Source organism: Rhinatrema bivittatum, chromosome 5 (genome assembly GCF_901001135.1).
Source record: "Rhinatrema bivittatum chromosome 5, aRhiBiv1.1, whole genome shotgun sequence".
Lineage (NCBI taxonomy): Eukaryota > Metazoa > Chordata > Amphibia > Gymnophiona > Rhinatrematidae > Rhinatrema > Rhinatrema bivittatum.
Window position 1 is genome coordinate 64,813,280 of NC_042619.1, and position 18,561 is coordinate 64,831,840.

General features: G+C 41.8%; 1 long non-coding RNA gene across 1 annotated transcript in view; it reads left to right on the forward strand.

Annotated features, from left to right (window-relative positions):
* The first annotated feature begins 1,043 nt into the window (after window positions 1-1,043).
* LOC115091991 overlaps window positions 1,044-18,561 on the forward strand; it is a 46,342-nt gene continuing 28,824 nt past the window's right edge. The window contains exons 1-2 of the long non-coding RNA XR_003856872.1: window positions 1,044-1,098; window positions 2,240-2,450. This is a non-coding gene — a long non-coding RNA (uncharacterized LOC115091991). The remainder of the gene's footprint in view (window positions 1,099-2,239; window positions 2,451-18,561) is intronic.

Consider the following 18,561-nt stretch of genomic DNA (forward strand, 5'->3'; position numbering starts at 1 on the left):
AGCCCAGCATCCTGTTTCCAACAGTGACCAATCCAAGACACAAGTACCTGGCAAGTACTCAAAACATTAAATAGATCTCAAGCAACTATTTCTTATTAATTAATAGCAGTTTATGGACTTCTCCTCTAGGAACTTATCCAAACCTTTTTTTAAACCCAATTACACTAACTGCTGTAACCACATCCTCTGGCAATGAATTCTCAGGCTTAACTATGCACCAAGAAATCCTGCAGTAATTCACCCTACTTGTGTACAACTCTTCAGGAAAATTTTATGGTTGACCTGCGTGAAAGCACTTGAGAAATTAAGCAAAAACAAAAAACAGACTCCCCGTGCTTTCTACAGCATAGCACCTCATCTACCACTGTCACAGGCACTATCTCTGTGTAATGACTCTGAACCTGGTTCAACAACATCCAGGCCATCCACTTTCTTCAAATAGTAGAAAAGCTGTAAAGAACAGTTTTATCAATAACCTTAGCCAGGAAAGGAATGTTACCCACTACACAGTAACTAGTGCATCATGTCACATCCAAAAAAAGGTTTAGATGGTGCACTCTCTGTGCCAAAGATAATATACCAGAGCAAAAGTATAGAGCTAGTCATTATTTGCCTAGAAAATTCCATCTCAAGTCAAATTAATGATGTGACTGTTTATTGATTTACAGTTTCTTAGCATCCAGTCAGATGAGTCCAGCACAAGTGGGTTATGCATCCCTATCAGCAGATGAAGACTGAGTAAACTGTTGTTGCAGTATATATACACCTGCAGTTACATCAGCCTGCCAGTATTCTCTGTCTCCAGCAGATGGTGGATGTACATCTCTCCACGGGGGATTGCTTCATTTTAAAATAAAGGATAATTAAGGATAAAATTTGCCCTGCTCTTCTGCAGTGATACCAAATCGTCCCTCCCCCCAGTTGAGAATTCCTGAGATGATTTCCGTGGACCGTCAGATGTGTACCTTGGTCCGGTAGCTGGGTTTGCTGGTGTGGACTTGAGCAGCTGAAAGGCAGTGGGTGCAGGAAGCCAAGCACGGCGGTAACAGCACATGCCCTCTCCCACTGCAGCCGGAGACCGTCTCTGTGCTCAGCCAGGTATGGCAGAGCTCTGGCAAGTTAAAAAAAAAAAAAAAAAAAAAAGAGATATAGAGACTTAGCAGGAGGTTTTTTGTTGTACAGGGTTTCCTCCTCCCCCCAGTCTCCACGCTTGGTGTACTGGTCCAACGTCTCTTCCGCTCCATGGGAGGTCGAGGGACGTGGGCAGACTGGTGGGTTGAGCAGCCTCCTTAGCTAGGCCCCGCTCTGAGGCTTTTCACTGCGCTTTCTAAGGCTAACTTACACAGGATTGTTCGTCCAGCGTGTGCGTCTTGCTGTGCGACCAGGTTGTGTGCCCAGTTTTGGGGCGCACAGTGGGGCTTTGTAGTCTGTGCGCCCATGTTAAGTGATGCCTAGTGGCAGCGCACTTACCTATGCACTGTGGTTCTTTCATAGAGATGAACTGTCAGCTCTCATTTTCCAGACCTTGAAAACTGCATGGAGTTCCTGGGGCAGATTCAATGTTTGAGTCAAAGAGAAATTCCCTTTGGGTTTCCTTGCGTAAAGCCTCTTGTTTTTTCCCTATGATGAAGCCATTTTAGAATTAATTGATCTTGAATGGGGCGACCCAGAGGCTATTTTCAAAGGGGGTTGGATTTGGAAGGACTGTAACCTTTGCATCCAGTGGTAAGAGAGCGCTTATGTTTTTCCCAAGGTGGAAATGCACTTGTCTGCATTTCCACCTTGGGAAATAGTGATCTGTATGCAGATCACTATTCCAGTGGAAGGAGACGCGGCTTTGAAGGATGTTCATGTTAAAAATATTGAGACTATCCTTAAGCAAGCATTTGAAGCAATGGCGATTATATTGCAGATCGCTTCTTGTTCCTTGGTGGCTCACTCTTGTTTGCTTCTCTCTCAAGAGGTTGATGAGTCTGGGGTAAACTCTAGGGCAGTTGTGGAACCAGCTGCTACCTTTTTGGCAGATATACACAAAGGGTAAATAACTACAACTCTCTATCCACTTGTCATAGAATTACACACAATATAGAGAGCCCAACAATAATATATGAAATATACAAAATTTATTTGAAAATATCACACGGATATACCTATATAGACAATAAAACTAAGCTAGCACACACACACACATTCATACCCACAAGTTAAAAAATATGTTGTATTGGTTATATTGTTGCAGAATATGTTTGGCTTGAGATCGCAGGTCGGCGTATTTCATCAATAAACATGTAAAAAAGGATGGATGTATAGAAATTCATAAGGGCTAAAGGAAACGCCGCGAAACACAGATGGTCGAAAGACGTGACTAATGAATGAAAGGGAACGCTGTGTTGAAGGAACTTTGTAAGAAGTTAGAAGCGTTATAGGTTGAATAAATTGTTGTACTTCAGGTAGGTACGGCCATTATCAAATACATTCGGGGTTTGGTATAGGAAAAGAAGATAGATTGTCGTCGTGATTATAAGTGTATTAGACTTCAGGATCTAAATAAAAGAAAAACAAAGTGAGATAAAATATTTAGAAAAGCGTTGGGTTTTTATGTGTGGTGGGTAATAGCTATGTGGTGATTAATGAAGGGGGTAGTGGAGTTGTGCATAGGTGTTCATTAGTGTTATAGGTTTTAGCAAAATAGGGTTGATACACATCTTTGAAGTGTAATAGCTATAAGATACTGTATGTTTTTTCCAGTTGTGTGATTGTTTACATGTGCTTTTCAGTGTGGCAATACACTTGTAAGTGTCCATTTACATCAGTCCCTGAGGAAGCCCCAAATGACAGGGGTGAAACGAAGAGATCTTGCATCTGCTTTTGTCGGACATAAATAGCACATAATTTCAATTTAAAGTTTGTAGTAATTTATCAATTCTCAATTGAAATTTTATACGTATTTGTGAACTCAATTGGTAACATAAATAGAGTTATACACTGTATCTCAATACAACATATTTTTTAACTTGTGGGTATGAATGTGTGTGTGTGCTAGCTTAGTTTTATTGTCTATATAGGTATATCCGTGTGATATTTTCAAATAAATTTTGTATATTTCACCTTTTTGGCAGAGGCGGGCTGTGATTTGGTCAGCCCTTCAGCCAGAGGGATGGCTTTGATAATAGCAGCCAGGCATTAGTTATGGTTGAGAAATTGGTCAGCTGATGCAGCCTCCAAGGCTAACCTTACCACATTGCCCCTTAACAGCTCGCTCTTGTTTGGTTGAGAGTTGACGAAGCTGGCTAATAAGTGGGGTGAATCTCCATTTTCTCGTTTGCTGGATGATAAGAAGCAGGCACAGCGCTCCCTTCACATGAGAGGTCGTGCTAGAGGAACTAAGCCTTTTTGACCCTGTAGAGGAATGACCTTCAGAGAACTTGACCCTTCGGTGGGTCTTATTCCTTTCATCCCCGACAACTCAGAATAGGTGCAGACTCAGGTAGTGGAACCTGAGCCTCCCAATGAAGGTTTGCCGACCCACCCCCAGGAACAGGAGCTAGGAGGACGCCTCTCTCTCTTTTATCAGAGGTAGGTCAAAATCACATCGGATCAGTGGGTCCTGGACGTGATACTAGAGGAATTTGTACCGTGGTTTCGCAATGTTCATGGTATCTCCCTGCCACTCACCACAAAAAAAAACAAAAAACAACAGGCAGTGGAAACTGCTTTGGCAAGGCTTCTCAGTATGAGGGCTGTGGTCCCAGTCCCCACGTCTCAAGAAAATATGGGGTAATTTTCCATTATTTCATTGTGCCAAAGAAGGAAGGCTCTTTTCGCCCCATCCTGGACCTCAAAGGCATCAATCATCATCTGCGAGTGAAGCATTTTTACATTACACTCGGTGATAATGGCCGTACAGTTGGGGGAATTTCTTACCTCTCTGGATTTGTCAGAGGCATATCTCCACATTCCCATCTGACTAGAACATCAACGCTTCCTGCGGTTCACAGTTCTGGGACACCATTTTCAGTTTCGGGCACTGCCCCTGGTCTGGCCACCGCTCTCAGAACCTGCTTGACCGTGCAATGGGGTATACTGTGAGTACTTTGCGAGCGTATTAGAAATTTTATGATCGAAACAGCATAGCGATTTGTATCAGCAGGTTGTGAATCTGTAGTTGATATTTTCGAGCAAAGAAATGATCAATTCGGTGGTAAACCCAGATAAGAATCATGTCTTTCAGACTGTAAGATAGTTGTTGAAAGAATTGGCCGCTAGTATAGTGTCAGATTCGGCTCTTCCCCTGATGGAAGCCGCTGTGGCGAAACGAGGGTCCCTTGTAGGGAATATGATCATCCGTTGTCGCATGTGGACAGTAAGTTGAAAATTCAGGATATCAATAGGCACTCCAGAGGACTCATACATGAATGTGAAAGGGAGTATGATAACAGAGTTCATACATATATAGAAGACTGACATCTGTGTTGGACATTTATTTGAGAAGCACATGTAATTCGTATGAACAAAAGAGTGAATAGAAGTATGAGAAGCGGTATAAGATGATACACAATATGTGATAGGTTACGTGAAGCTCCATATAAATGAAGAGTGATGTATTTAGGAGGCATAATGACATAACACCAACAAAAGTGGTATAATTATTTGCATTCTGTTCATGTGTGATGTTCCAAAGAAAATTGGCATAAAGAATAATTGGGGACAGTGGTTGTGTTTTTGCCATATTATATGTCTGTAGGTATCAGTATTAATATGTGCCATCATTTAAGTATATTTTTCATATGACTTTAGTGATATTGATATATAAGAGGGTTGTTTTAGTGTGGTTTGTAAGGACTGTTGTAAGGTGTGAATGTGGTGTGAATGATATGTGTTTTATATATAATTATGTTGTATGAATAAAGAAATATTTTTCATTGTTATTTGTGAATTATGATAGACTCATTATTTGATTGGAAATTCACTTATCATTTGAAAGTCACGTGTAATTTCACCCATATAAATTTACCTTTAGGATGTGTGCTATCCACCAAGAAAGAGTTATATTATTACAGAAAAAAAAATCTGCTGAAAAAAACAGAAATCTGTATGCTTAAAAAAACATTCAACCAACAGTTCCACTGAACTAACTACTGTATTGGTCATTGTGGACTCAATTGTATTTTAAAATGTTTGCATTAGTAAACAAAGAATAAAACCATTTTGGTGTGCGCAGGCCCTGTGTGGCCCCTTTTGTAGTTTAGATGATCCTATAATGAGGGTCACCTTGCAATGGCATCCCCTAATGTCAGAATTATAACCAGGGGACAGACACTGCATTTGTTCAACTAGGAAATTAGTGATTTCATCACTTATTTATTCTATTAAATGTAGTACTTGGCTAATAAAAAAAAACTCACTAGGATACACTAAAATAATTACATATAATCAAATCAATACATATAACCTGCAAGCACCATCTTGAAGGGAAGATTTTATGACAATGGTATAATTTCTAGAAGGTGAATTTTAGATGAGACAGGAGCACAAAGAAAGCAATGTGTAGAATTGTCAACTAAATTTTAGCTTGTGATGCAGGAGAAAGTCATTTGGGGCCAATAAGGTAGCTTTTCTACTGCAAGAGAAAATTGTGACAATGACTTTATTTTTGCCTTCCCCCTGGTTCCCATTAAGGAGTTACCACAGATAAGTTGAAGAAGTGTGAACTTAGAGAACTTCAGAAAATGTTCTCTGTTATACTTACTGATGTGCCTAAGAGATTTAAAAAAAAAAAAGCACTAGGAGAAGAATGAAGACTATGAAAAAAGCCATTTTATGAAGATGGTGCCATTAAAATTAGAAGAAAGGGGATGGCCCTACTCGTAACGGCAGTCCTGGCTTTGATTCTGCAGCCCAGCTTCTTCTCCTATGGCCAGCTGGGCCTGCGGTTACTACAAAGGCAGCATTCACCACCACTGCAGAGGAGGAGATGGCAGATTGTTGATGTGACAAAGCACCTTGAAAGAATGAAGAAACAGGTACATGTACTTATGATGCTCACCTAGACTTGTTATCCCACAAATACCTGCAGCATTTTTTCTAAATTGAATACAGTCATGCATTCTTGCACCAGACTTACTGCATTCAAAACTAACTAAACCTTGAGTCATTTAAGAAAGGCCATTTGTATTAATAAGCTAATGCAGTGGTTCTCAATCTTGTTTCTGTCAGGACATACCTGACTGATGATGCTCACATGTATGACACACTGAATACATGACAGTAAACAATAAACATATACTCTGAATCCCAACGTATACCCTGACCCCCAACAATGTGTGCAGAGCAGAACTAGGACATTTTACCGTACAACATAGCATACAAAAAAGAGATTCTGATTCTGGTGTCATCTTAGTTATCAGCCAACACAAACTCCTTCTACTGCCGGGCGCACTGTAAAATACAAGACCTGGGGGGAAAAACACACAGTAAATGTGTACCAGACCTGCCATACAATAGCAGCACTAACTCCGAGAACTCAAACAGCAAGTGCGCCATGAATGCTTATCCTATTGAAAAAACACAACAAATAAGACTGTTCTGTGAGAACAAGCAGGATGGCAGTCCTCACACATGGGTGATGTCATCTGGTCCCGGTAAACACCAGAAGAGGAGATATCAATACCCTCCTAAATTATAGAGAGCAAAAATGGATTTTCAAACTTTCCACTGAATTTCCCCGGGGCATGAATGACACCATCGAATGGTCTTCATTAATTTAAAGGGCTCACCACCAGCCCTTTAATATTGTGTTTCAAAATTCCTTTTTCTCTGTTTTGATTGTTCGACTTTGAGACTACACGTAGGCTTTAAATACGTCGGTTTTAAGATGGCGGGTCCTCTACTATGCCGCACAACAGATAATCTGTTCTCCAACTCTGGACATGTAAGCTTATGCCATTAAAACCGTTTAATTTGAATATCAGCGTTTTTGTGCTAAATATGTTCTTTGTTCCATCTTCTAGTGTTTAAAGCCCATGAAGAAGAAGCCTTCGAAACACCAGCGGTGTCGGGCGTTTGGCTAAGCAGAGCTGACGAGCTCTCCGCTTTAGTCCGGTTTTTCTTGGAAAAGATACGTTTTCTATTCCATTGATGTCTTCTTACTAAGTTGGAACTGATGTTGCAAATCTTTAATGAGGTTAAAATTCTAAACAAAATTGTCCTTTAAAAAAAATTCAAAAAAAAAATTTTCGCTGCTTAAAAGAGCGGCATACTTCAACATGAAATGAAAAGGGTTACCCCATGATTAATTCAAGTGAGCAGGCACATTTGTAACAAGTGCATAAGAGTTAAAACGCTGTTGCAGCATAAATGTACAACAGTTCATGTATGAGGGTATACCTCATTCAATAGTTCATGTTGAATATTTGTGATTTTTTTTCATGATTTGTTGATACCTTTATCACATATTTTACCAGTTCTTTTGATATCATCTGACAGAGCCCAGCATGGAACTTTGATTTCAAACATTTTAGAGCTTTCAGCATGCTCTGCTGAGCAGGTTACAGTTGTAGTCGCCTCCCAGGCAGCAACCTTCAGTCTTTTTTTTGCCTGCAAAGCCTGTAAAACTTGGTTCTTTGATCTCACCCTCACAGCTACTACAGTGAAATTTCTGGAACTGCAGAGGCTGTTTTTCTAGCAGGGCCCTGTGCCCCTGTACCTTTCGGTAGTTTGTGTTTATTTTTAATATTTTTCCCTTTTTCAAGATTGTCTCTGCCGACTGCATGGCACGCCTAGTGCTCAGTGTAGCCTGGCATAGGTTTCTTCTTTTCCTAAAAAATGCTGTGCCTGTAGCTTGTTTGGTTGTCCTCTCCTTCATTTCATCGGTTTTATGTGCCTTTGTCGGTGCCTCGTGGGATATGCAGTCTGCAGTTCATTTGTGGTCTGGGTAGGCTTCTGATATGGGGATTTTCCTGAGTTCTCAGGAACACAGGTGCAGGATAAAGTTCTCACTTCCACTCAACTCAGTTGCATTTATTAAGAAGAATTCAAATGACAATTGTTCAATACGGCAACTCCATCAGTAATAACAGAGATTTCTTAAAGTCCCCCGACACGGTCCCGTGTTTCGCGATGGCTGCATCGGGAGGGACCAAGTGACAATATCAATCTGCAATATAACACAGTGTGTGTAAGAAGTGGAACAAATAAGGCTATGGTAAAACACTGTGGTGCAAACACATATTTTTAAAGTGATCTCTGGAGCGCAAGCGCCCTCAAAGTTGACAACCATTTAAAGCACAAAAAGGCGAGAAAGAGGAGCTCTCGCGAGATGCTGTTACTGACAGGTTTCCTTGCTCAGTAAAACAGGTGCCATTCTATGTCTTTATTAAGACCTTTAGGAAAGACAGTGTCAAGGGTGAAGATCCATCGCTGCTCCCTCCGACCCAGTATCCCGGAGAAATCGCCTCCCCGGTAGGGGCGTGGGACCACCTCTAACACTAGGAAGGAGAGAGCAGAGATGGGATGGCCAGATTGTGACCAATGAGTAACCAGAGGCTCGTCCACTCTGAGGGACCTGATGTTCGAGCAATGTTCTATTATCCTAGTTTTGATCATGCGGGAAGTTTGACCAATGTATAGAAGGGCACAGGGGCATTTAATGACATAAATCACCCCTTTTGTTGTACAGTCAGATTGAGAATATAATTTAAACACACGTCCAGTCATAGGGTGTACAAACTCTGTCAAAGTATCAGTATGGCTGCACATCGTGCAGTGGCCGCAGGGTCTATGCAGACCTCTAACGCTTGACAGATTATCTGAAAGGGGAGCAGCCATATGTACAAGCCGGTCCCGTAGGTTTCTCCCTCTCCTGAATGTAAAACGTAAAGGGCCCTGAAACAGGTCTGTAAGTGATAAGGCTGACCAATGGCAGCCTTATCACTCTGCTCTCTCCTTCCTAGTGTTAGAGGTGGTCCCACGCCCGTACCGGGGAGGCGATTTCTCTGGGATACTGGGTCGGAGGGAGCAGCGATGGATCTTCACCCTTGACACTGTCTTTCCTAAAGGTCTTAATAAAGACATAGAATGGCACCTGTTTTACTGAGCAAGGAAACCTGTCAGTAACAGCATCTCGCGAGAGCTCCTCTTTCGCGCCTTTTTGTGCTTTAAATGGTTGTCAACTTTGAGGGCGCTTGCGCTCCAGAGATCACTTTAAAGGTATGTGTTTGCACCACAATGTTTTACCGTAGCCTTATTTGTTCCACTTCTTACACACGCTGTGTTATATTGCAGATTGATATTGTCACTTGGTCCCTCCCGATGCAGCCATCGCGAAACACGGGACCGTGTCGGGGGACTTTAAGAAATCTCTGTTATTACTGATGGAGTTGCCGTATTGAACAATTGTCATTTGAATTCTTCTTAATAAATGCAACTGAGTTGAGTGGAAGTGAGAACTTTATCCTGCACCTGTGTTCCTGAGTACTTGCATATGTGCAAGGTTTATGCTTCTGTGGATTGTCGATTTTCCTGAGTTCCCATCCAGGCAGGGGTTCTATGAATTTTCATCTTACTGCTGGGCATCGGCAGAGGCTCAGATAGCAAAGGAATCCAGGACCAGAATGTTCCCATGGGGAGAAGAACTCATCCTCCCTGTGCTCCTGGGAACTAGCCTCTATGGACCCAAGTTAATCTTCATCTCTGGTGCCCTGGATGACAGTCTCTCCTCCTGCTTGTCAGCTTGCTCTGGCAGAGGAGACTCCTTGGCTAAGGTGAGTATGAGCCCAGGCAATAAGCTCTGTTGCTACACTGTAGGTGTCCAAGTGCCCGAACACTGATGGTCAGATGCTGAGTATGTAATCCGGGAGCACTAGGGCCACTCAGCATCCATGCTGTCAAGTGCTGTGGGTGTCATTGATACCATGGACACCATTAACGCCATTGAGTGCCAAGGGCGCTGTCAAGCACCAGGGGCGCCATCAACTTCGAACGCTAAGGATGCCATCAAGTGCAGAGGGTGTCATTGAGTGCTAAGGATGCCATCGACACATTGAGTGCCATGAACACCATCAGGTTCCGTGGGCACCATCAACAGCACCACTGACACTTTCGGGTGCAGTCAAACACTATTGATGCTATCAAGAACCTTCACGCTCCAATGTCGCCATCAAGCGCAATAGACACCATTGACGTCATTGAGCACCATCGGATGCCAAAAGATGGGGGCACTGTTGGCACCATTGACTGCCGTCAAACGCAGTGGCTGCCAAATGCCATGGCTGTCTTCACTGAGTGTAGGTGCTATCAACATTGATGAATGCCGTAGGCCCCATCAACTGCCATGGATACCATCGACCCTGTTGAAGGGTGCTGTTGAGTGCCGTGGGTGACAGAGCACAATCAATTCCATCGAGCATCATGGGCACCTTGATGTTGGTATCATCGAGGCAGTGGAGTGTTGCAGGCGCTATTGAGATGGTATCGCCTACATCACTGAGCACCATAGGCGCCATAGATGTCAGTGTTGCCATTGATACCATGGGCGCTGTCAGCACCATTAATGTTGTGTGAGCACTAGAGGTGTTTTTTCCACCATCAGACATGTTAGGCACCATAAGGGGTGTCAACCGCATCAAGCACCTTTGAAACGTATTCCGTGGGCTGCATTACACAAGGTCAAGCATGCCAGTGCAGAGGCTGTTGATCATCACACTCAAATGCTGCTGAGACCTAGAGAAACTCAGTACAGTTTAAATGATTCTTCTGGAATGGGGGAAAGCAAATGCATCTAGGTTCTTGAGAATCAGGCTAACATTCCAGCAAGTAACTTTCTTCAAGCACCAACCTATAGTTCCAATCACACATAAGTTAATGATTCAAAATGAAAAATGATCGGGATGACAAAAAATTACTTCTTCCAAAATTGCAGTCCAGTACACTACTACTACTACTACTACTACTACTTAGCACTTCTATAGCGCTATTCGACATACGGAGTGCTGTACAAACAACACATAAGAGACAGCCCTTATTCAATATGAGGCTACAAACAGGACAATCAGGGGTTAAGATTTAAAAGCAGCCTCGAAAAGGTGGGCTATTACATGAGATTTAAATATGACAAGAGGAGGAGCATGACGCACAAGTTAAGGAAGTCTATTCCAAGCATCTGTTGCAGCTAGCATAAAAGACAAGCAGCCACAAATGCAAGTTCCTGGCTCCCTTTGGCCTCCCTTGCCTCCAAGACTTCCCTAGGAACCATTATGAGGCTTTCATTACTTCTACAGACCTCTCCCCTTTTCCGCTGCAATATTTGCTGCACCTCAGGACGGCAGTGCTCCATGGAATATAGTCATAGTACTGTCAGTGAATGTAGGTACCAGAAACTTCTCTTGGGTCACTAAACTAGAAGATCTTTTGCCTTCTCTTCCTGGAAATGGAAGACTAACTTCCTTCCCCTCCAACTCCCAAGTTCCTTCCAGAGAGCAGCCCAGATTGAAATTGTCCCTTTCTTCCACATAACTCCTTCACAATTCTCTTCATGGCTCCTCCTAAGGAGACTACCTTGACAAACATTAGAATCCCTCCCACTGGGAATGGGATTGTGATTATGCTAATGCTCTGAAACTCTTTTTAACCCACTAAATTTATAATGCAATGTATTCTCGTAACACGCATATCTATTCGAGGTAAGGAACCTTAGGAGCCATTATACTCTCTAGTGAAGAAATGTACTTTTACATATATAAACATATAGATTGTATTATATGTGGACTTATTGCCTTGTTCGCTGACCTTATTGATATATGTTTGTTCTTGACCTTATTGATATATGTTTGTTCTTTCTGAATTGATTGTAAAGCCTGTTGCTAAATTATTGTTCATTGTAAACCGAGGTGATATTTTGAAACGTGCCGCGGTATATAAAAACCCTTTAAATAAATAAATAAATAGATACTACGCACAACACAGTACAAGCAACTACATATAACAGATAAAATATACATTTCTGGTAAAAGTCATCACGCTAGTAGTTTAGGTCTGTCTACAAGGGTGTGCCTTCCCTGTGGATCTGTGTCTTGCACCACGTGAAGGCCTAGAAATAGCATATTTCCACTATAGAACTAACAATACATTGAGGCAAAGAGCTGACCTCTTCACTTAAATAGTCTTTTGAGGTCATATTCTTCTATTTGGATGAAATGGGCCAAAAGAACTTTAACTCTAGACAACAGAAAGAGCTCTGATCATCATCACACACTCAATAGCACTGCAATGCGCTTGTGTAAATACACCTTAGCAGATAAAATTATACATTAATTAGGACTATTTCTCTCACATCTGTGTGAAAGAAGCTGGGCATAACATATACTATTTAGCATACGAAGACCATGAGGTCATTAACAAACCCACACCCTATCCAAATTTAACAATACTCCACAGTTAGAATAATTGCTGCTGTTAAAATGTTCTCATTCATTTATTTAACTCCACGCCCTTGGAGTAATAATTTCATGGTAGTTTTTCAACTCCTTTTATGGGTCATCTGCATGTAATTTTCTGGATGAGAACATTACATCCTCCCACTACTAATCCATGTGCCTGTCTGAGATAAGATTACTATTTTCTTTTTACTGATCTCCAATAGCTCCCTGGAGCAGGAAAACCCTAATTATTGTTTCTCTTATGGGATGTGCAATCACTCTCAATTTTATTAATTAAATAGGATTCAAGAACAGTAAAATACAGATTCTTCTGGAAATTTTCCTGTAAAGAAGAGGTGCGGTAGCTGCAAGGAAGTTAATAATCTGGATAATTAATAAGATATAGTAAAAAGAAAGCACCAGGTTTCTATATTTTAATACTTTTAAATTATTTTTTGAACACAAAACTTACTTTTTCTTCAGTTTCAAACTTACCAGTTAAGAACATAAGAACATGCCATACTGGGTCAGACCAAGGGTCCATCAAGCCCAGCATCCTGTTTCCAACAGTGGCCAATCCAGGCAATAAGAACCTGGCAAGTACCCAAAAACTAAGTCTATTCCATTTTACTGTTGCTAGTAATAGCAGTGGCTATTTTCTAAGTCAACTTAATTAATAGCAGTTAATGGACTTCTCCTCCAAGAACTTATCCAATCCTTTTTTAAACACAGCTATACTAACTGCACTAACCACATCCTCTGGCAACAAATTCCAGAGTTTAATTGTGCGTTGAGTAAAAAAGAACTTTCTCCGATTAGTTTTAAATGTGCCCCATGCTAACTTCATGGAATGCCCCCTTGTCTTTCTATTATCCGAAAGAGTAAATAACCGATTCACATCTACCCATTCTAGACCTCTCATGATTTTAAACACCTCTATCATATCCCCCCTCAGCCGTCTCTTCTCTAAGCTGAAAAGTCCTAACCTCTTTAGTCTTTCCTCATAGGGGAGCTGTTCCATTCCCCTTATCATTTTGGTAGCCTTCTCTGTACCTTCTCCATCGCAATTATATCTTTTTTGAGATGCGGCAACCAGAATTGTACACAGTATTCAAGGTGCGGTCTCACCATGGAGCGATACAGAGGCATTATGACATTTTCTGTTTTATTCACCATTCCCTTTCTAATAATTCCCAACATTCTGTTTGCTTTTTTGACAGCCGCAGCACACTGAACCGACGATTTCAATGTGTTATCCACTATGATGCCTAGATCTCTTTCTTGGGTTGTAGCACCTAATATGGAACCTAACATTGTGTAACTATAGCATGGGTTATTTTTCCCTATATGCAACACCTTGCACTTATCCACATTAAATTTCATCTGCCAATTTGATGCCCAATTTTCCAGTCTCACAAGGTCTTCCTGCAATTTATCACAATCTGCTTGTGATTTAACTACACTGAACAATTTTCTATCGTCTGCAAATTTGATTATCTCACTCATCGTATTTCTTTCCAGATCATTTATAAATATATTGAAAAGTAAGGGTCCCAATACAGATCCCTGAGGCACTCCACTGCCCACTCTCTTCCACTGAGAAAATTGTCCATTTAATCCTACTCTCTGTTTCCTGTCTTTTAGCCAGTTTGCAATCCACAAAAGGACATCACCATCTATCCCATGACTTTTTACTTTTTCTAGAAGCCTCTCATGAGGAACTTTGTCAAACGCCTTCTGAAAATCCAAGTATACTACATCTACCGGTTCACCTTTATCCACATGTTTATTAACTCCTTCAAAAAAGTGAAGCAGATTTGTGAGGCAAGACTTGCCTTGGGTAAAGCCATGCTGACTGTTCCATTAAACCATGTCTTTCTATATGTTCTGTGATTTTATGTTTAGAACACTTTCCACTATTTTTCCTGGCACTGAAGTCAGGCTAACTGGTATGTAGTTTCCCGGATCGCTCCTGGAGCCCTTTTTAAATATTGGGGTTATATTAGCTATCCTCCAGTCTTCAGGTACAATGGATGATTTTAATGATAGGTTACAAATTTTTACTAATAGGTCTGAAATTTCATTTTTTAGTTCCTTCAGAACTCTGGGGTGTATACTATCCAGTCCAGGTGATTTACTACTCTTCAGTTTGTCAATCAGGTCTACCACATCTTCTAAGTTCACCGTGATTTGATTCAGTCCATCTGAATCATTACCCATGAAGACCTTCTCCAGTACGGGTATCTCCCCAACATCCTCTTCAGTAAACACCGAAGCAAAAAAATAATTTAATCTTTCCGCAATGGCCTTATCTTCTTTAAGTGCTCCTTTAACCCCTCGATCATCTAACGGTCCAACTGATTCCCTCACAGGCTTTCTGCTTCGGATATATTTTAAAAAGTTTTTACTGTGAGTTTTTGCCTCTACGGCCAACTTCTTTTCAAATTCTCTCTTAGCCTGTCTTATCAATATCTTACGTTTAACTTGCCAATGTTTATGCATTATCCTATTTTCTTCTGTTGGATCCTTCTTCCAATTTTTGAATGAAGATCTTTTGGCTAAAAGATCACCTCCCCTTTTAACCATGCCGGTAATCGTTTTGCCTTCTTTCCACCTTTCTTCTGTGATTCTAGAATGGTATTTTTTAACAATGACCACGCCTCTTGCACACTTTTTACATTTGTAGCTGCTCCTTTCAGTTTTTTTCTAACAATTTTTCTCATTTTATCAGTTTCCCTTTTGAAAGTTTAGCATGAGAGCCTTGGATTTGCATACTGTTACTCTTCCAGTCATTAATTCAAATTTGATCATATTATGATCACTATTGCCAAGTGGCCCCACCACCGTTTCCTCTCTCACCAAATCCTGTGCTCCACTGAGAATTAGATCTAAAATTGCTCCCTCTCTCGTCAGTTCCTGAACCAATTGCTCCATAAAGCTATCATTTATTCCATCCAGGAACGTTATCTCTCTAGCGTGTCCTGATGATACATTTACCCAGTCAATATTGGGGTAATTGAAGCCTTCCATTATTACCACACTACCAATTTGGTTAGCTTCTCTAATTTCTCTTAGCATTTCACTGTCCGTCTCACCATGACCAGTGATGGTGAGACAGACAGTGGACGGTAGTCCACCTGGTCAAGATGGTGACCAGGTGGACTACCGTCCACCTGGTCACCATCTTGACCAGGTGGACGGTAGTATACTCCTATCACTATAGTCTTCCCCGACACACAAGGGATTTCTACCCATAAAGATTCAATTGTGCATTTAGTCTCGTGCAGGATGTTTATCCTGTTGGACTCTATGCCATCCCGGACATAAAGCGCCACACCGCCTCCCATCAAAGGTACCCGGGGCAGTGCTGGCTGCATTAGTAGTGCCAGTAGTGAGAAGGTCCAGGGGCTCCAGCACCGATGCCAGCATCAACGGTGCAGGCAACGGCATCTGTGATGGTCCTGATGGGGCCAGCAGCTCGATGCCTTGTAGGGCTCGGCTGACCGCCAGCTGTACTCTGCGCTCTAACTCCTCCTTAAAAGCTGCTGAAAACAAGACAGTCTGAGGAAGAGGCAGCGAGACCAGATCTCCCTCGCAGCCCCAAGGAAGACTGCTGTCTGGCGCCGGAATCAGTGGGGACTGCCTCAGGCCCCTGGCCTCAATGAAGGGTGATGCCTCCTTGGCACAGGGACATCTCGGCCGGAGCAGGCACCCATCTGAGCTTGGTCTCGTGTGAAAACAAAGACCTGTGACGGTGCTTCTTAGATTTCACACGGTGCTCGGCCTGGTCTTTCCCCGGCACCGAAGAAGATGGTGATGATCTGGAACTGGAACAAGAAGAGACAGAGGAAGGCTGGTCTCTAGTACTTGAAGACCCGGCGGCGGAGTCAGTATGAGGCTGGTAGCCACTGGTTCCCCCTTGTGCAGAGGCGTCAACGCCCCTGATGCCGAGGGATTGGACTTCCTGGGGCCAAAACAACTTCTCCAATTTATCTAGGCATGCGCAGCGACCCTTGGGGGTCATCTGGTCACAAAAATGACTCCCCCTGATATCGTGTGATGCCCCCAGGCACAACACACAGACCTTGTGGGGATCTGTGATTGACATGGTCCGTGTACCTAACGCCATACTGAAAAACAACTGACAAGCGGTTGATGGCCAGCGGACACCTGAGGATGGCACCATCTGGTATTGACTGCAGGGAACGTAGAATCTTACCATGATGCCCTCTAAGTCTGGGTGGAGACGAGGTGCAGGAAAAAAACCCGAGAAAACTTGAACGTGGCAGTTTTCCAGAGAAAAAAGCGTGAGCTCCACATCTGCGAGATGATAGCTCCGTGGAAGAGACTGAAGAGGGACCCTGCATGGACGTGTGATTACTGGCATGCTCAGTGTGCCAGTCAAAGTTTCTAGAAAATTTGACAAAAGTTATCCGTGCAGGATTCCATCTGATATCACCCACATTTAAGGACTTACCTTCCTGCTTGTCCTACGAGAAACATTTCTGTTCCGTGTAGAAAGTGTTTTTTTTCTGCCTTTAGGGGAATTTTTAACATCACTAGGCATCCTACCAAGAGTGAGAGAACGCTCTACTGAAAAGAACAAAAGCAAAAACAATTATTGCTTTATCATTGTCATGTGCACATTCTCGGCTCCTGTGAAATTCAGAAATTCACAATGAATAGATATAATTTGTAGTGAAAATGGCATTGATAAATTGTGAATTAACATAATCCAGTGTCAGATTATTGTAATTTTTACCTCTACTGCTAATTATTTAGTGCTAATAGATGTATGTGCAGCGCTATACAGATGCGATGCACATTAGAAAGAGTCTGTTCACCATGTAGCTTACAATATAGACACACAGGCAAGACATATATAAAGGCTTCCAAAAATGGCTTACACTTTTGTGCCGCTACCTTTTTCTATAATATTATGGTTCTTTTTGTTTTCCCTATTTTTGCCCTTCTTGAAAATGCATAGCTGAGATATTTTATTTCAACATAACCAACTTCTGGCCAGCTAAGAAAAGTAAAAATTTAAACCATTCATCCAAATAAAGCTTGCAACCTGCAAGGCAAAGTTCATGCAAATGGAGCTAATACTAATTTACCTTTTCCATATTTTCATTGCTAATGCTTGATTACTTTATTACTGAGTCTGATATGCAGTCTCTCTTCCTCTGCTAGAGCTTGTCTATTAAAAAAAAAAAAAAAAGATTAAAATGAATGTGTTCTCTGGTATGCAGAAATTATCCTTACTGAAAGTGTTTTTTCAGTAGAGCATCCTCTCACTTTCGGTAGGATGCCTGGTGATGTTAAAAATCCCCCTTAAAGGCAGAATAAAGCATTTTCTGTACAGAAAAGAAATATTTCCAACTTGATGTAATAGAGAAGAATGAACAAGTATAGGGTTGTTTTTCAAAATAACCAATCATTTTTTGTGAACATGCACTGGATGAAAACAATGTGGTACTTCACAGAACATTCTTTGTTTATCATAGCTGGGGACAATCCTCTTGCTCGGTAAACATTGGACTGCTGCTGACTGGCAACCTTAATTGCACTGAATTTGTTCCCTTTGTGCTACCAAGAAAAAATAAAAAATAAAAAACCAAGTTTTTAACATCTGAGCTGCTGAAATCCTGCTGGTAATAAAACATAAAATGCTTAGGATTAAAAAAAAAATAATCTTGGAAAATGTCTGAGGTATTTACAAACAATGGTTTACTTTGCAAAAGAAGCCTCCCAGCACTCTTGGTTTGAATGCAACAAAGACATTTATTTCGAACTTAAAAAATCAAAGACATGTGACCCTCCATGGAAACGTTTAGACTTACTACTTCGGCTCCAGCCAGCCTTAATGCAAAGGGACTTTCTTTTCACACTGAAGAAGGCCCAGATGGTCTTAAAGGTAATTTATCAAATAAAACTATAGGGGTAGATATTTAAACTTGCGAGAGTACGTCCATGTGCGCGCATGTTATAAAATTGGGGGTCGGTGCGCGCAAGGGGGTGCACAATTGTGCACCTTGTGCGGCCCGAGCCGCGCTGCCTTCCCGTTCCCTCCCAGGCCGCTCTGAAATCGGAGCAGACTCGGAGGGAACTTCACTACCCCCCACCCCACCTTCCCTTCCCCTACCTC